Genomic DNA, 19698 nt, shown 5'->3' on the forward strand with positions numbered 1-19698 from the left:
TGACAAGGGGTTGATATCCAGGATATACAAAATACTGGTTAAACTCCACAAGAAGAAAACATCCAACCCCATCCAAAAATGGGGCAATGAAATGAACAGAAACTTTCTCAAAGAAGAAATCCGAATGGCAAAAAAGCACATGAGAAAATGCTCTACATCATTAATCATCAGGGAGATGCAGATCAAAACCACAATGAGATACCATCTCACACCTCAGAGACTGGCCCAAATTCAAAAGAACAAAAGCAACCGATGCTGGCGTGGATGTGGCGAGAAAGGGACACTCCTTCACTGTTGGTGGGAATGTCCACTGGTTCAGCCCTTCTGGAAAACAGTATGGACGATTCTCAAAAAATTAGAAATTGAGCTCCCATTTGACCCAGCAATACCACTCTTGGGAATATATCCCAGAGAGGCAAAAATGTATAGTCGAAGTGACATCTGCACTTGTTTGTTCATTGCAGCCCTCTTTACAATAGCCAGAAACTGGAAGAAACCTGAATGCCCAAGAACAGATGACTGGTTAAAGAAACTTTGGTACATCTACACAATGGAGTACTATGTAGCTCTTAGAAAAGATGAAGTCATGAAATTTACATACAAGTGGTACAATATGGAAAGTATCATGCTAAGCGAAATGAGTCAGAAAGAGAGGGATAGACATAGAAAGATTGCATTCATCTGGGGGATATAAAGTAACAAAGTATGAGATTAATACCCAAGAATAGCTGAGATCAGCACCAGGAGGATTACTCCATAACTTAGAGGCCAGCCGGGTATCCTAGAGGAAAGGGCTATTCAGATAGAGAAGGGAGCACCAAATAAAGGATATTTGGAGGATCCTCCCAGGAGGGGAGATGCATGTCGAAAGTAGACTATGGACTGAACATGTTTGCCACTCAATGCCTCTTTTGCAGACCACAACACCCAAAAGGAGAGAGAGAACACAGGGGATTGCCCTGCCACAGAGACGGGGGGATGGGGGGATGGGGGTGGGAGGGATATTATCCATGGTGGTGGAAAATGGGCACTGGTGGAGGGATGGGTATCTGATCATTGTATAATTGAAACCAAAGCACAAAAAATTGTAAATCTACAACTTTAAAAAAAATAAAATAAAATAAAGGGGGAGGAAAAAAAAATTACACTAGGGATGGCATTAAATTTGAGATTGAAGAAACTAAAGGCAGAACCTGAGATTTTATTGCAGGAGATGGTACAGCAGGAGTTGGTGAGGGTTTTCATTGTGATACAGGTCTGCATTGTAAGAAAGAGAACAAGAATATGTCTAGTGGTTATATTCACAGGAATCAATGACTTGGCATGATGTGCAGAATGAGATAAAGAACAGAGTTCAGGGTAGTTTCTAACCTGAACCACTGAAAATTGGTGAACTTTTTGATCAAGCATTAAACAAAGTGAAAATATGAGAAACAAAAAATTGGTTAAGAATATTAATCTGTTCATTTGAGGACATATGAGGTTTGTGGGACTCTGAAAAACATAGTTCAGATGTTGAGGAAAGGTAAAACCCTAAATGTGCAGATTTATAACAGTCATAAGACAGCTAAGTGGGTTAAGCACCTGCAAAGTCTGCTTTACATGAAGAAGGCCTGTGTTCAATCCCCGAAACCTGACGGTTCCCGAGCAGGAAGAGCAATCCCAGAGCACAGAACTGGGAATAGCCCCCAAGCAATATCAAGTATGGACCAAAAGCCAAAACAAAAAGCAAAAAAATAAAGGTACCATTGTAATGGTGTAACTGAAACTGTGAAACATAGCAGTGATAATTAATTTCAGGCATAAATGGAAGAAGAGATAGCCAAGGATATAATCCTGATGCATAAGAGCTTAGATGAAGAATCACGATCACGATCACGACCACCCTGTTGTTTGTCGATTGCCTCGAGCAGGTGCCAGTAACGTCTTTTTCGTCCTAGCCCTGAGATTTTTTTTTTTTAAGTGCCATATTCAAGGCTTTTTCAGGGTTAGGAGAATGAGACCCATCATTGTTACTGGTATTTGGCATATTGGGTGTACCACGGGGAGTTTGCCAGACTCTGCCGTGTGGGCAGGTTACATTCAGTAGCTCCTGGGAGCTGAGTGTGATAATCTCTGGATCCTGGTCGTTGTTGGAGTTACACGGCAGTTGGTGGGTGTAACTGTCTAGTTACTGGCAGGTCCAGTCCCAAACTGTGCAGGCTTGGAGATCTCAGCCCCAGGTCCCACACACCTGGGTTCCTCTGCCAGTTCTTTTATGCGTGAGGCTCATCCAAGTGTGTGGAGAGTGGTCCCAGCATGGCCTTGGCTGGGCCCCGGAGGTCTTCAGCTGTTGGGCCCTGGTGGAGACAGTCAGGCACAGGGTAGGAGACTCTGCTTGTTCTTTCCCGGGAGCTGAGTGTGATAATCTCTGGATCCTGGCCGTTGTTGGAGTTACACGGCAGTTGGTGGGTGTAACTGTCTAGTTACTGGCAGGTCCAGTCCCAAACCGTGCAGGCTTGGAGATCTCAGCCCTGGGTCCCACACACCTGGGTTCCTCTGCCAGTTCTTTTATGCATGAGGCTCATCCAAGTGTGTGGAGAGTGGTCCCAGCATGGCCTTGGCTGGGCCCCAGAGGTCTTCAGCTGTTGAGCCCTGGTGGAGACAGTCAGGCACAGGGTAGGAGACTCTGTGATGAAGAATAGAAGCTTTCAAACAAAAAAGAGATGAGAATAGAAGAAAAGAAGAACAGAGAGAGAAATCCAAGCAGAATAAATAATCTGGCCACTTTAAATTTCCAAAATACAATTTTAATCCTGATAGAGGTTTAACTAATAATTTCATTTCATTTCTTTGCATTAATCCAAATTATATTTATTATTATTATTATTATGTTTGGGTTTGGGGCCACAATTTGACAGTGCTCAGCACTTATTTCTGGTTCCACTTTCAGGGATAAATCCTGTGGGCTCAGAGAACCACATGGGGTGCTAAAAATCAAATCTGGTTTGACCATGTGTAAGGCCTTACCTGTGTACTATCTCTTTGGTGCCCAAATATTATTACTTTAATAACTGAATAGTCATTATTATGTTTTCATTAACCAGCAAAGAGATCATCTAAAGAGCAAATTTTGGGGGCTGGAGCAATAGCACAGAGGGTAGGGTGTCTGCCTTGCACACGGCCAACCCGGGTTTGATTCCCAGCATCCCATATGGCCCCCCGAGCACCACCAGGAATAATTCCTAAGTGCATGAGCCAGGAGTAACCCCTGAACATTGCCGGGTATAACCCAAAAATCAAAAAAAGAGCAAATTTTCTACCCAAGTAAATCATAATTAAACATTTTATTAATGTTTTATAATGTACTTAAATATTGACAAGTTTTTTGCAGATTGTAAGAAATACTCCAGAAATTGCCAAAAATAAACAAAAAGAATGGAAGCATGAGACATGTTTATGAAAAAATATTTAGACATTGCCTACCTTTGCTTTTCTATGAAAACAAGTTCAAATTACTTAACTAATTTGAACTTGTTTTCATAGATTGGTAACTATTTTCAATGAATTGAAAATTGCACCTGTTACACAGGCATTGACAACTCTCAGCTTAAGCTTTCTCCACTAGTTAAAAGAGAGTTGAATATTTACACTACTTCTAAGTCATTGATAATAATTAAAAGTAATTCTTTCTGATACAAAAATGACTGTATTTATTAAAAATATTTTAATAAATGAGCATAAATTTATGTGTATGAGAAAAATTTTATATGTGAATGCTGTGTCAGGAGAAGCAAAATTCATAGTGTTCAAGTCTATGTTTTATCATTAAATAGACTTGAATCCAGAAACAACCAGAGTAGATAATACCTACCACTCAAAAAGACACTGTTTAGATCTCAAATGCATAACTGTAACTTAAAAACCAGACAATTAACTATGAAGCCTCAAATGACAGCTCCCTTTGGTTATTTGTTCTACCACTAGTTAGGTTTTAAAGAAACTCAAAATTATATGCAGTACAAATACTATAAGATGTTTTGTTTTGCTTTATTTAAATAGGATAATAAAAATTTAAAAGCATACATTATCTAGAGGTGGGTTTGATTCACAGTATGTAGTCAATCTATTCCTTCACAGAGTGGTATACATAAATTGTGGCAAATTAACTATTTTTATGTGACTGCTATCTAAAGAAATGTTGTCTCTCTAAAACATAAAAGTCTCTAACAAAGTAATCACCTTAGTTTACTTATGGATCCCTATATGGATCTCTATATTTTCTTTTGTAAGTCAAACAGTGCTCAGTTGCAATTATTGTGGTTGCTGGTTTTTATTCTGCCTCTCAAGTGGTAATCAGAAAATCTGGGTGCCCAGCAAGCCATTCTTGGCCAATATGTCCATTGCTTCAATTCAGGGGCCCAGGTATGTGATACTACTTCAGGCCTTGCAGTGTCAGGATACCTGGATCACTCCAGTGGTGCTGGAGGTCTCCAGGGCTGAACCTTGCAATGTTTAGGGAACCATTCAACCATTGAAGCAGATTTTGGAATAATTTATACTTTACCTAAATTCAAAGTAAATGACTTTCTTGAGCACCTACAATAGGCCCAAGAATTATGCTAAGTACAAGGAACAGACTACTGGAAGAAAAATGTAGATCTCTTCCATCACAAAACAAGTTGTGGAGAAAAAGAGAAAACTCAAAAGAACTTAGAGAAAATGAAGAAGAGGCTTCTATCTGGGGTAATCTTTGTCAAACATGCAGTAAGAAAGAGGAGTCAAGGAAGGAAATTAAGAAGCATGAGGCAGGAGAGAACTAGAATCGAATAACCTGAATAAATACAGTCATTGTCCCTTAAGAGAGGATATTTCACAATAGTTTGTGGACAGTATACCTAGAAAGAAAATTTAAGTGACTCAAAGCTAAGAAAACATCATATCACAGATGACTTTGACTTTTCGTTATTTTCATTATTGGTATATGGAATCAAAATAGCAGAAGGGCTAGGGAGCAAACAGAAGTTAGGTTCTCTGGGATAAAGAATGCACCTCATTGTTTTTAATTTATTATTATAACATGATTTACCTCAATAAATTGAAAACATAAAGTTCCATGTATGGCATACAGTATTTCGGCATACAATGCCACTACAACACACCTACCACCAGAATGTTAATAGCCCTCTTCAGCTCTGTGTCAGTATCTTCTCATCTATTACAACCATTCCTCTATCCAGTTTCCCATCTTGGTAAACTCAATTTGTTTTGACAACCTAAGAGTCTGTTTTTATGAGACATTATCTATTCCCTTGCCTTGTTTCTTTATATTTCGCAGATGACTAAAATCATCTGGTGTTTGTCTTTCTCCTTCTGACTTTGACTTAATGCTCTCTACCTCCATCAAGCTATCTCAAAAGGCAAGGTTTCAACTTTTTTAGCAACTGCATAGTATTCCATTGTGTGTATATATCTTATCTTCTTTAACCATTAATCTGTTGTAGATACTTACATTGTTTCCAGATCTTGGCTTCTAGAAATAGTCCTGAAACAAACATAGGGATGCATATATATTTTTGAACTGGTACTTTAGCATTCTTAGAATACATATATACCAAGAATAAAAGTTACTAAATAAAGTATCTTAGCTCTATTTTTTAACTTTTGAGATGTTTCCATACTGTTTACCATAGAGGCCAAATCAGTTTACAATCAATCAACAGTGAAAGACACTTCTTTTTTCACCACATCCACACCAGCACTGGTTGTTTCTACCTTTTATTTATGTAGTCAACTCTCACTGTTATGAAGTGATATCTGATTAATATTTTGATTTGCATTTTCCTTGTAGTTATGATGAAGAGTCTTTTACATTCCTGTTAATCAACTCGTGGTTGTCTCCGCTCTTCTTCACATTTTTATGTGGAACTGTTTATTTTGTACTTGTTAAATTTTATAAGAAAATAATGTATCTTAGCAGTAGTTTGAAGGATGGTGAAGAAATACTGAAAAAAATGCTACTCACCTACTTTAAGACTCAAGAGCATTAAGAATACAGTTGAGTATAATACTACACAGTTGGACATTATTTTGCATAAGTCTAAAGGTTGCTTTCTGTAAGCACCAATGGTAGGTTCTGGGTGTTCTGAGGGATTCAGCTCAGGACAGGTTAAGTGGATACGAATTGAGCAAACATCTGTAGCACTGTAGCACTGTCCTCTCGTTGTTCATCAATTTGCTCTAGTAGGCCCTGTAATGTCTCGATCATTGCATAACTGAAATTCAAGCACAAAAATTTGTAAGTCTACAACTGTACTTCATGGCGTTTCACTCATAAAAATTTAAAAAAAAAAAGAACACAGTTGAAAGATTTTCACCAAAACTTTCCACAAAAACAGAAACAAAAGTGTCAGTGATATGAACTCAAAGAACTAGCAGAATTAGGAGTCATTGTCTAACATTCCCAATTCCTCATTCTGTTTACACTCCCTATATAGCTGATACATGCGTGCCAACTTGGATGTCTGCACATGCATGCTCACACTTAAAGATCTTGTGTTACAGATTCTCTTTACTTTATGAGAAAATTGAAGCCGTTTAACATAAATTTATAGTTATAGTTTCAAAATAACACCTTACTTTATATTCATACTTGAGTTTTTCGTTCTTAGTAATATATTGCAGTAATGTTTTATTGTGAATTCAAGAGAGCCATTGAATACTGGTTTTTGTATTCCTGTTCTCACTATCAAGTGATGCGTGTCCCTGGAAAAATGACTATGCCTTTGTAAGCTTCTGTGATTTTTACTTTAATAAATATCTAAAAATCACCTCATATTACAAAAGGTATTTGACCACCTCTGTCGGGTGAAACTCAGAGCCTCACACAAGCTAGGCACGCACTCTATCACTTGAGCTATTTCCCTCATCAAATTGAACATTTTAACAAATAATAATAGTATCCAGTCTGGTCCTTCCTCTGTTCTGGGCATTGTTCTAGACACTTTACATGTATTAATTCAATGTTAACAAAAACTCTATCTGGCGAGTACCATTAAAATTCTTATCTTATAGATAAGAAAGCTAAGCAGAGTTATTAAGAAACTTACCCAAGGTTATACAATATGGAATTGTATGATATTATAGTTTGAACTCAGAAAGTTTTATTCATATTTGTTTATTTTATAATTGCTCTATACTATCTGATACAAGTATTCAACACAGAATATTAGAAACATTGCACTACACTCAGAGGATGCCACTGAAACATCGCAAATGAGACAGTTGATTCATAGATTTTTATAAAAGAGTGGAGAATGTAGATAAATAATTAAAATATCTATTCTAAGAAATATTGAGAAGACATAGTGGGTCCCCAGACTATATAGGTAAGGTAAAGGCCCTCCCGTTGATCGTCGATTTGCTCGAGCGGGCCCAGTAACGTCTCCATTGGAGACTTTGTTGTTACTGTGTCTGGCATATCGAATACTCTCGGTAGCTTGCCGGGCTCTCCGAGAGGGGCGGAGGAATCGAACTCGGGTCGGCCATGTTGGCCGCGTGTAAGGCGAATGCCCTACCGCTGTGCTATCGCTCCAGCCCAGACTATATAGAAAGAATACAATTTAGGAATTTTTGGAGAGACAATTTCAAAGACAGATTGATTGTAGCAGGAAACAAAAACTAGAAAGATTAATAGAGATCACCAGGAGAAATGATTGTTGTAAAAATGTAACGTGGAGCAAAAGGGAGCCTGCCCAAAGGAAAGAAAGAGCAAGGAACATTTGGAAGAACTGAAAAAAAGCTATTAGTACTTCTAGAGTTGGAGAAAAAGAAGATAAGATGTGTGGAAAAATCTGAAGTATAGACAAAAGCCGGATCACAGGAGGGAAACAATGTTAAAAGCAAGGAAGGAGGCTGGAGCGATAGCACAGCAGGTAGGGCGTTTGCCTTGCACTCGACCAACCTGGGTTTGATTCCCAGCATCCTATATGGTCCCCCAAGCACAGCCAGGAGTAATTCCTGAGTGCATGAGCCAGGAGTAACCCCTATGCAATGCCGGGTGTGACAGAAAAAAAAAAAGAAAAAGCAAGGAAGCAAGTCATAAAATCAGAGACTAAGTCACACTAATTATTAGAAGTAGAGTTTTATTATTGTATTTGAAACATAGGAAGACCACTCCAGCTTCTATGTAAATCAAGGAAAGTAAGAAAACAAGAAAAATATAGCTGTGTAGGTGAAAGGTAATATTGACCTGATCTAAGCTACTGTGAACAAATTGATAAGAGGGCAAATATTTAAGAGGTATTAAGAGGTAAGAATCAAAGAATTTGGAGGAGAGGAGAAATAGGAAAAAAGATACCAGGATCAACTACAAACTTTCTGGCTTTTCAATTAACTTTTTTAGCAGGATGGGGCATCCTGGCCATTGAAGTACTCAGTATTGAATTGAACCAAAGCTAAGGTTCTGCAAGTCTGGTGAATAAATGAACAAGAGGGTGTTGGCAAGATGAATTACAAAATATAAATAAAGTACAAAAATAGAAAAGTTAGGTAAGGGAGTCAAGTAACTAGAGGATCCTGTCAGGCTGCAGGTAAGATGCAGTGACGCCAGGGGGATAGCTGAACAGTATAGAGCATACGGTTTGCATGCGGATTGCCTATGTTCAATCCCAACATCTCATGGTTTCCTGAGCACCACTGGAATTGACACAATAGAGCTGCCATTGGGCCCGTAGCCATCAGTCTATACCAAAGCCGAACCATATGTCATAAAAGAAAAGAAAATATATGGTGAATGATAATGGAAAATGTGGAGAACTGCAGCTAGAAAATATTTTAATATTAGCATTGAAGAGTTGTATAGAACTCAAGATCTGAAACAATTGCCAAAGCAATAAGACTTACATAGTACCAAAGGACTCGAGTAAATAGTAACAAAAGTGGGATGGATGAAAATACCAAAGAGAAGTAGTATAGCTCTCTTGAAGTTAATGAGGCATTAGAGCAGAAAGTGGGGGACGAGCAGAATGGGGAAGTACTGAAAACCAAAGATTGATACATCCTTCCCCCTTTCCTCCAACAGAAGTAATCTACCCTTTCACTATGATTAAAGGGATGGGTTGTGAGTCAGCTAAGTTCAGTCATAGCAATGGCTTACAAACCTGGCAGCCTTGCTTCTATGAGATTCAGAAAAACAAGGCCCTGTGGCCACAGCTCATGCTCATGAAGCCTGACCAACACCCATGCAGACTGCAGGCTTGTCAAAGCAGTGATTTCTGCACAATGCACATAGAGAAGGGGAGTGGCATAATAGCCTCCCACACTCACATACATCACAAAGGTCCCTACCCAATCGTTCATTCAAAAATTATTTACTGAATGCCAGCTATGTGCCAGGCACATAGGACTAAACAGGACAGACATTGTCCCACTGGGCAAGGAGCAACCAGCTTTGTCTCCAAGGATTCTTAAAATCACTAGGGCAGTATAGGGTGAAAACTGTGCTAGCCTGAAAAAGACACCACCCCAGCAATGAAACTGGGAAAGGAATAAATAAAAGTAGTGTTAGAGAGTTGTTTTTTTTTAAAAAAAAGTAACCAAATTATCCTAGTTCTCACTAGTCTTTTCTTGCACTAATACCTTGAAGGAAAAAATGTAAATTGGATCGTGTTAATATGCAAAGTAGTTGGCATGTATAGGAGAATTTTCCTGCTTTTCTAAAGATTCAGTACTCATTTTTGAGTCATAAAAACAAATATATTAAGCACATGAGAAAAACCATATGCTATATATGTGACCCAAATAAGTCACAATTTTAAGTAAATAGGTAATCATTTATATGATATGAAAACCCAAATAATTTAGATTTGAGACCATATTTATTTTAGCTCTTCCTCCAAATAGCAAATTGAAGATGCCTGACCTGCAATATTCACAAAAGAAATCACTAGTTCCTTTTTTAGTTTAAAAAAATTACCTTGCCAATTTGTTACTAGTAGAAAGATTCAAATTTATCTTCTCCATTCATGTATTTGACTTTAATAACTTATTTATCTTCAATTAATTAAAATGTTAAGTCTCAGCAGAGTCTACAGGACATCAAGATCATTTTAATGCCAAGTAGATCACAAAATTAAATTTATTTTTATTTACATCTGTGCAATTACAGCACACAGCATAAATCTATAAGGAATGATGCAAGGCTCTCTCTGTTTACCCACTTAGGATCTGGTTTATAGAAACCCAGTTTGAACGAATTCTTTCAGATCAAGCTAATGTCTTTTATCAGACTAAGACTTGGTCTACAAGTTACCAAGTTACTGAGCAGGAAACTTGGTATCTGTGTTCTTCATAAAAATAATGATGAGAAATAATTTCATATGTAATATGTACAGATAATACACAACTCTAATGTAACAGGTTTCCTTTAATGAGTATTAAATAATCCAGTGACATATCTATCCATTGGAATGTCTGAAATAGTAAATCTCTGGGCAGTTTTAAGTGAACTTGGTCTTGATTGTTTCTCAGCTCTGTTTTAGAACACCATGTTCATGTGCATGCAGTTTCCACAGAAGCGGAAATGTGTATGTCGTGGGTCAGTAAGCATTACTTTCCAGGGTGCTTCTGAGATGAAGCCCCACGATTAACACAGTGCCCTTAATGATGGGCGGGGGGCCAGCATTCCAAGATTGGCCTGGATTCTTGCCAGAAAGGAGAGAAAGGGGTCTTTGTATGTGGACATCTGAAGGGCGGGCATAAACATGTTAGTTGATACTTAACACCCCAAACCAGTGCCAAAACCGTTAGCTCCCCTCAATACCCTACTCTGGTTTCAACTGTCCACGACAATAGAGCAGCCACCTCAATATACAAAACTTGCTCTTTAAACATCCTCAGAGGAATTCCCAAAATAGCAGCTGGTAGGAGCAAACAGACTCGAATTCATTGACATACGCGAACCTTTTAATGTTTTTCTGAAGACACATTTCCACTCTTTCTTTTTGGTACCTATGCGACCATGGGTGCGTTTTTAATAATTACCTTGTAGATTACATGATGCCACACCTTCAGGCATTTCAAGACTTCTCCAGTTTCACATTCTGATGAAATGGTTTGAGATTTTTTTTTTTTGCAAGTTAATTTATGTGGTGAATTTTCTACACGTTTTCCCCCTGGTTTTCCTTCCCCGCTTTCCTCGGCCCTTTCTTCTCAGTACATTAAGAGATTTTAATGTGCCGGTAGCAACATCCGCCTGGAGTGGCTGGCTGTAGGAAGCCGGCCCAGATTTGCCCTCCAGGAGCCAGGACCTAAGTGTGGCCTCAGCAGAGCTGCTCGCAAAAATCCCCTCTGGGATCGCCTCTGCATCCGCTTCCACTAGACTGAATCTAATCTCACTCCTTCAGTAAATTTGGTAGGCTCGGTTTTGCTCCGGCCATTATCTGTGTTACATAAAAGTTCACACAGAACAGAAGAAAACAACCTATCTCTAAGGAACCTTTGGCCAGGCAGACTGCTGTGGAGATGACTCCAGAAACTTTTCTTACATAGGGTCCATAAGTGGACAGATACGAGGGGGGAAAAGGTACATTTCAGTTCGGAGTGCTTTGATTTCCTTTCTCCCGTGTTTACTCATGCAAAATAGCACTACACTAATAGGTAGTTTGGAATATATTATATGACTATTACATGAATGTATCTATAAATAGATATCCATACATAACCTATTTAGGGCAAACAGTCTATACATTTTCAGAGTTTAACTTTGATATACTAGTTTTTAACCAAGAAACACATTTGTTCGCTTCAGGTCATCAGCATCAATGTTGATGTTTATTTAAGAAGGCAACGTTTCTGCAAGCATCAATAGCTCTAACTAGATCATTATTTCTAATGAGGAAACCATTTAATGGGGACAGCTTCAAAGCACTATTAAATGTGAAGCCATCTTCTGAGTTTGTAAAATTATATCTAAGAATATATATAATGGCTTTTAAATATAAAATGATTACATAACAAGGCGTATTGGCTATAAAACTGATTAATTACTCTTAAATACCTTTCCTAATTTTTTAGTCTGCAAATACTAATATATTTTACTGAATGATGGTGCTTGAAAATTTTAATATAGTATCTGTAGTAGAATTACAGTGACACTGCAAGGAAGGAGGGATATACTTTTAGTATCACGAGAAATTCTAGTAAAGGTGAAAACAGACATAGCAGATTTAAAAGTCCTTTATGTGACCTAATTACATTAGAATATATTCGTAAGGTTGCATATTGTAGGTTTTATGTTTCATTAGAAAGGTCATCCAACTGATTTGGGTTGAATCATTAAAGAAGTTTAAGGAAAGAGATAGAATTACCCAGTACTCTCTTTAAGGGGCTAAAGGATGAATGTGCTTAGCTTCATTTGAATTATCTCACTGAAAGTTGGTATTCTGATTTCACAGAAGAAAAAGACAGTAAAAGAGCTCCCAGTCCAAGATTCCTTTATCATCTTGTTGGAAATGGATGAGTAATTGCACGCTGATATTGTTTCTTTACACTGTAAAAATAGTTTTCCTGTTCATCCTTCTAATTATAATCAGAGATAGCAGCCTGGTGACAAGCTAAATGATAGATTTCACTCTTATGAATTGTAGTATTCTGAACCACTGTTATGAGACATTATGCTGTTTGAAGGATCACAATTTCTAATCCCAGATTTTATAAAAGCAAAACAGTATAAGATTTCTAAGTTCAATTGTTTGATGCTTTTCCTTGCATGGGGCTGCTCCCGCTTCAATCCCCTGTACCACATATGGTCCCCCAAACACTGGCAGAAATGACCCAAAAATAAAAACAAAAACAAAGAATCTCATTAGAATCCGTAAAACTAGATTATATAAACAGACCTTCATGTTTGACTCTTCCTTAGCCAAGAACAAAACAATGCAGGTAGCTATCCAGTTTTCCCATCACCACTTGTTGAAGAGGCTTTTCTTCTTTCACTTCACATTTCTTCCTCCTTTGTCAAAAGATTAAGTGGGAAAATATTTGGGAGTCTATGACAGAATATTCGACTCTGCTCCATTGGTCTGCAGGTCTGTTTCTAGCTCAGTACCATGCTGTCTTAATTACTACTGCTTTGTAGTACAGTTTGAAGTTGGGGAGGGTGGTGCCACCCATCTTCTTTTTCCCAAGGATTTTTTTAGGTATTCGTGGGGCTTTATTGTTCCATATTAATTTCAGGAGCGTTTTGTCTATTTCTTTGAAAAATATCATAGGTATCCTGATAGGGACCACATTGAATTTGTATAGTGCATTGGGCAGTATTTTGATAATGTTAATCCTCCCTGTGTATGAGCAGGCAATGTGTCTCCATTTCCCAGTGTCCTCTTTTATTTCTTGAAGTAGTGTTTTTTCATTTTCCTTGTATAGGTCCTTCACCTCTTTGGTTAAGCTGATTCCAAGGTACTTGATTTTCTGAGGTACTATTGTGAACAAGATTGGTTTTTTTAATGTCTATTGTTTCTCTTTCATTATTTGTATATAAGAAAGCCAATATTAGACAAGAATCCATAAGGTACATAAAAGAAAATGTAGGCAGAACTCTCCACGACATTGAAGCTAAAAACATCTTTAAGGATGAAACAGCACTGACCATGCAAGTGGAAGCAAACATAAACAAATGGGATTAGATCAAACTAAGAAGCTTCCGTACTTCAAAAGAAACAGTGACCAAAATACAGAAAGAGCCTACAGAATGGGAAAGAATATTTACCCAATACCCATCTGATAGGGATTAATATCCAAGATATACAAGACACTAGTAGAATTGTACAAGAAAAAATACCTCCAACCCCACCAAAAAATGGGGAGAAGAAATGTACAGAAGTTTCCTCAAAAAAGAAATACAAATGGCCAAAAGGCACATGAAAAAATGCTCCACATCACTAGCCATCAGGGAGATGAAAATCAAAACAACAATGAGATATCATCTCACACCACAGAGACTGGCACACATTCAAAAGAACAAAAGCAACCAGTGCTGGCGTGGATGTGGGGGGAAAAGGACACTCTTTCACTGTTGGTGGGAATGCCCACTAGTTCAGCCTTTCTGGAAAATAGTATGGACAGTCCTTCAAAACCTAGAAATTGAGCTTCCATATGACCCCACAATACACTTCTCGGAATCTATCCCAAGGATGCAAAAAAGCACAGTAGAAATGACATCTGTACCTATATGTTAATTGCAGCACTGTTCACAATAGCCAAAATCTGGAAACAACCCAAGTGCCCTAGAACAGATGACTGGTTAAAGAAACTTTGGTCCATCTACACAATGGAATACTATGCAGCTGTCAGGAGAGATGAAGTCATGAACTTTGCTTATAAATGGATAGACATGGAGAGTATCATGTTAAGTGAAATGGGTCAGAAAGAGAGGGACAGACATGGAAGAACTGCACTCATTTGTGGAGTATAAAACAACATAACATGAGGCTAACTCCTAAAGACAGTAGATACATGGGACAGACAGATTGCTCCATAGCTGGAAGCCTGCCTCATGAGCAAAGGGGAGAAGGCGCTGGAATAGAGAAAGGATCACTAAGAAAAAGATAGCTGGGGGAATTGGTTGGGATGGGAGATGTGTGCAGAAATTGGATAGAGGACCAAACATGATAACCTCTCAGGGTCTGTATTGCAAATCGTAACGCCCAAAAGTAGAGAGAGATTATGGGAAATCATGTCTGCCATGGAGGCAGGATGAAGGTGGGAAAGGGGGGTTATACCGGGGATATTGGTGGTGGGGAATGGGCACTGGTGGAGGGATGGGTGTCTGATCATTGTGTGAGTGTAACCCAAACATGAAAGCTTATAAGTATCTAATGGCGATTCAATAAATTAATTTTTAAAAAAAGAACAAAACTATGCAGATTACCTACCTAATTGGTCATATAGTATAGATGTACATTGATATCCAGGGCCTGAGTGATAGTACAGCCAGTAGTGCATTTGTCTTGCATGCAGCTAACCAGGGGATATCCCATATATCCCATATGGTCCTTGGAGCATGCGCGCCACGAGTGATCCATGAACATAGAGCCAGGGCAAGCAAGCCCTGAATAAGATCAAAAGCAAACCAAAAAATAGCATAGATGTTGAATAGAATAAGAAAAAGGAAAAAATTACCCAAGACCCAAGACTTGTAGAAAAAAAATTAACATCATTCATGATTCCACTATTTTTTTCCACAAGTCTTGGGTCTTGGGTGCAAAAAGGGGGGCACGGGGAAAAGCTCCACAGCAGCTCAGTAATCTATCTTTCATAGCATACCTTGTTTACCCTCACTTTCTCTCCGTATACCTCATGGCTTCTATTTGTCTTCTTTCAAGTTTTCTCCTCCCTTCTGAGAACTTCTTTTGGTTTTTTGTTGTGGTTGTTTTAAATAACTCATAGCAGTTCTCAGTGCCTATGCCTGATGGTTCTCAGAGGACCTTGTGCAGTGTCAGGATCAAAAAAGGGTCAGCTATTTGCAAGGCATATGCCTTGACACCTATATAATAATCTCTGGTCCCAGAGACACTCTTGGTTTCCATATCTTTTTGTATATTTTAAAGTCAAACTTTCTGGGAGTAAAAGGTCAGTTGAGTAATCACTTCTTACACAGATTGGAGCAATGACAAAGAAAGCAGTCATCTTACACACCTTAAATGCAGACCTGGAAAATAATCTTAGCATTGCTAGAAGACACAATTCGGACTGTGTCCAGAACACAGAGGTCTCATGAAAAAGCAGGAAATATTTATACAAGGAACCACTTGCTCATAAAAGGACAGTGTGTATGTCCTTAGCACTCCCAAGTTCAGTGTACCGCACAGGACTCCTCGCCAGGCATCAGCCTCACTTCCTACCATACATGGAGAGAAGAGTTTGAAAGACTTGGTCGTTTTCCACTCCTATAGAGCAAACAAAGCTTCTTAAATCTTTCTCACTCACAACCACTTTTCATCTGAAAAATGCAACACAGAACAGTGCGGCTACAAATACCTCCGATTCATCAGATGGTTAATTTTGAGTTAACTCGTGGTTGCTGCAAGTTCAGAAACCTGCTTATTTTGATGATGCCAAATTTTTCATGATCCCCCCCACATTCAGTTACATAATGCTACAATTTGGTCACAACCCATAGTTTTAAGAAGCTATGTAGATGGATACCAAAAACCCATTAGTATAGTACTATCTTGACCTCTAACAGAATTCCATATACTAGGCTATTCTTCATCATCTCCCCTAGCTCTACTGATATCAATAGGGAAGGGCACAACTTTGTTTGAAAACCCCTCTTTTTATGATAGGAACATTGTTAAAGGTACAATTCAGAGTTATCTTTAAAAAACTAAAAAATTTTCTTTTAGGACTACATGTTAAATTTTATTTGCTCCACAGAATGTTTACTTCCTCATCTTTAACAAATATTTATTTCTCCCTTTTCACTTAGGCCACCAGAAAACTTAGATTTTTTTTCCCAGTTATTTCAACTGTTTCTGATCTTGGCTCATTTGATTATTTTCCTTAATCTAATTTTGCAATATTTATTATTTTGCCATTCTTATTTTTTTTCTTTCTTTTTGAGTCACACCCATGGATGCCCAGAAGGGTTACTTCTAGCTCTGCACTCAGGAATTACACCTGGCAGTGCCTGGGAAACTATCTGGGATTCCAGGGATCAAACTGCGGTCGCCATGTGCAAGGCAAATGCCCTACCCACTTTCCTGTCGTTTAAACACCATATTTGCCATTCTTTTTTATAAATTATTTCAAATAGAAAGAATACAATAATAATATTTAAATATATGTGACAAATATAACCCAAGATGCAAGAAAAGAATATATTTTGTCCTATCATACTAAATTTCTGATATAGTAAAAAGAAATGTCCCTCAATATCTATCTCTTGCATTGAAATAAGAATTTCACTCAAAACCATCACTCAAAAAGTCCGCTAGAAAAATGTCTATACTGAATTCAAGCAAATATCATAAGCAATTTTATGAGACATAACACAAGAGTACAACATTTACATAGTTTGAAACAGTAATTTACATAATCAGTGTTAGTACTCACTCCATAACATTTATAGCTGATCCCATTCTAATGAAATTTTTAAAATCATTATATAATAAATTATCTAATGATAATACGGCTGTTCATGTGCTTGCATTGCACACAGCTGATTAGGGTTTGATCCTTGACATTGAAAAAAGAAAGAGAAAGAAAGGAAGGAAGGAAGGAAGGAAGGAAGGAAGGAAGGAAGGAAGGAAGGAGAGAAAGAAAGAGAGAAAGAGAGAAAGAGAGAAAGAGAGAAAGAAAGAAAGAAAGAAAGAAAGAAAGAAAGAAAGAAAGAAAGAAAGAAAGTCAAATTGACCACACAATGATAATGTTAACATGCAGACAATGAATATGTGAGTAACAGTATATGTTATCTGTTTGCCAAGAAAAGGGAAAGGAGATAATAGATGTAATTTGGTGACTTTTTTAAGAAAGAGAAGAAAAAAAGGAGGGAAGGAAGGAAGGAAGGAAGGAAGGAAGGAAGGAAGGAAGGAAGGAAGGAAAGAAGGAAGGAAGGAAGGGATTCAACCCATTTTCCAGTGTTGTTTCTATAGTTCAGTAAACTGAATAAATAACTTCAACTTTTAGTAGGAGCAAACAGTGACAAATGAGCATTATAGAATACTTCTCTAGTATTCTTGAATAATAGTTTGTTCACTAATACACCTTTACTCTATCCCTACCTAGATCACCACAAAAAGAGCATTAAGAAACAGGTAAATTTCTAGTCCATTTTCAAAAATATATTTTTTAAAAAGGAAAATGTGCAGATTTAACACCAAAAATTTTCTTTAGCTGAAGCAGAACAATCATTCTATGTTCTTACAAAATATAATATTTTTATATCTTATACAATCACACATGACTGTATTCTTACACAAGAAAACTACGATAATTCTCTATATTCACAGGTCCAAGTGACATGCTACCTCACAAAATCAAACAGAAATAAAATACACAGAGATTTTATTTCAAAGCAAAATATTGTTTAAAGTGATAAAAGAAACTCATAAGTTTCATATCTCTAATGAAGATGAAAATCATGTTAAACACCAAATACACTTGTCTAATTACATCAGGAAATACTGTTCTGTATTTGCTAATGAAATGTGATGCTACTGTATTCACTGAGAGCCAAAACAGAGTGAAGATATAACATTCTAATTACAAAAAGGCGATTGGTAAAATGGTTGTATGCCTTGAACTGTAATAAAAATTAATAAAATTATGTAAATACAAACACAGTTACTGAAAACATGACACTCTAATTTTAGAACAGCCACAGAACATAATAACTTAAGAAACTTCAAACCATTTTTAACCTCATTCTCCTCAGAGGAAAGACTAATGAGAAAATGTTTGTCTAAAAGGCTAATATTTGCTTTAATATATTTATTTCATTGCTCTAAGTTATGGGAGCCACTCTATATTCTTTTGTCAGTAAGGGTAAAATCTTAAGTAAGTAAACGTATAAGCACAGATTTTTCATCCACAAGAATTTTTGCAGTCTCACAGCTAAGTAACCATTGATGCATTCACAAATGTCTTGGTGGCCTAACTACATAGAATCCTGTTATAATGCAGGAGCAAGAGGACACACCAAACCCCTTTATTGTATGCTTTCCAAATTACGAGAGAAGGGATGCACCAGACATCACTATGTACACAGAGAACATGATTTGACCTCCATGATCAAATCTATGGTAAAACCCAGTTCCTTGTAATAGGGTATTATCATAGCTGGTACATAGCGATTCACCACAGTGGGCTTTGTTCTGTACTAATTTTTCATCCTGAAAACTCTTCATAAAATTCATGTTGACTCAAGAAATGCAGTGCCTTTAAAATTAACCTTAGGAATATATGTTCTATTAAATTTTCTAATAATTTAAACATGAAACTCATTATTAAAATTCACATAGCTGACTCCTACATTTTAATTCTTTAGATTTAATATTTCCATTGGCTATGACAGAGATCAATGAAATGATAAGCTTTCTAACTTTCATCACTTAACAGTGTCTTAGTAAAAAAGTGAATGTGGCTCTAAACCAAATAAGCAATTTAAAAACTCTTCAAATGTGGTGTCTTTGAAACATCTGAATAAATACTGTGTTCTTTACTAACAGTCTTCAATGATAAATGTGCTTATTTGCCATACACTTTCTCAAGGAGTTATGAAGAGATCAGAGATAATGTAAAAGGTCCCTATTTGCTTTTGTATGCAAGGTAAAAATATTCTACTTCAAGTCTGAAAATATCTAATGGAGAATATATCTTCCATTTGCTTCTGATTATTTTTTTGTAATCTACTGGGAGTTAATGTATGAGTACATAGCTTCTGTGATTCTATAGAAGTCTCCCTTAGGGCAGATATATGAATAATACCAGCTGCTGAAATGTGAAGTTACTCTTGTGAAATTGCTATAAATATACCATCAAAATTAGAAAAAACTTGGAATATTTTCATTTTTCAGTCACTTTCAAGATGTGGTAATGTCAAAAATCAAAGATTTACTTACTTAATCTATAAAAATATATTGTTCATTGTGCTTTTAGCATAGCTCTTTTAAGAAAGCATTTCAAATATCAAATACACAGTAACAAAATGGGAGTAGT

The sequence above is a fragment of the Sorex fumeus genome, unplaced genomic scaffold (assembly GCF_029834395.1).
Source record: "Sorex fumeus unplaced genomic scaffold, SorFum_2.1 ptg000054l, whole genome shotgun sequence".
Taxonomy (NCBI): domain Eukaryota; kingdom Metazoa; phylum Chordata; class Mammalia; order Eulipotyphla; family Soricidae; genus Sorex; species Sorex fumeus.